Consider the following 344-nt stretch of genomic DNA (forward strand, 5'->3'; position numbering starts at 1 on the left):
GGCACACAGGGGGGCTGCTCAGGGCGCACAGGGGGGCTGCTCAGGGAGCAGGGCACACAGAGGCCAGCCTGCTGTCTCCACAATGCTGAGAAATGAGAAAGTTTCTCTGGAGCAGCTGTAGTCAGGGAGGGGAGAGGCTCTTAAAGTGACAGCGCTTCACTCCATTCACCAGGCACAGAGCAATGGGAGAGTCAGATTACACACAGGGGAGGAGAGCAACAACACCAGAGGAATGTAACAGCAACCAGAGGTGTGAGACTATGGAAGCTGACAGATTTATTGCCTTTTAAACAATACCTGTTGCCTGGCAGTCCTGCTCTTCTTTCTAGTCAGTAAGGTCTATA

At 52.9% G+C, this 344-nt stretch overlaps 1 protein-coding gene across 2 annotated transcripts in view; it reads right to left on the reverse strand.

Moving 5' to 3' along the window:
* The window catches only part of SYTL4 (synaptotagmin like 4), a 358,613-nt gene extending 358,501 nt beyond the window's left edge, over positions 1 to 112 (reverse strand). For both annotated transcript variants that reach the window (XM_068249964.1, XM_068249962.1), the window contains exon 1: positions 1 to 112. This exon is cut by the window's left edge and continues 30 nt beyond it. The gene's annotated coding sequence lies outside the window, so the exon portion shown is untranslated.
* Between the last annotated feature and the right edge of the window lie 232 nt (positions 113 to 344).

The sequence above is a fragment of the Hyperolius riggenbachi genome, chromosome 8 (assembly GCF_040937935.1).
Source record: "Hyperolius riggenbachi isolate aHypRig1 chromosome 8, aHypRig1.pri, whole genome shotgun sequence".
Taxonomy (NCBI): domain Eukaryota; kingdom Metazoa; phylum Chordata; class Amphibia; order Anura; family Hyperoliidae; genus Hyperolius; species Hyperolius riggenbachi.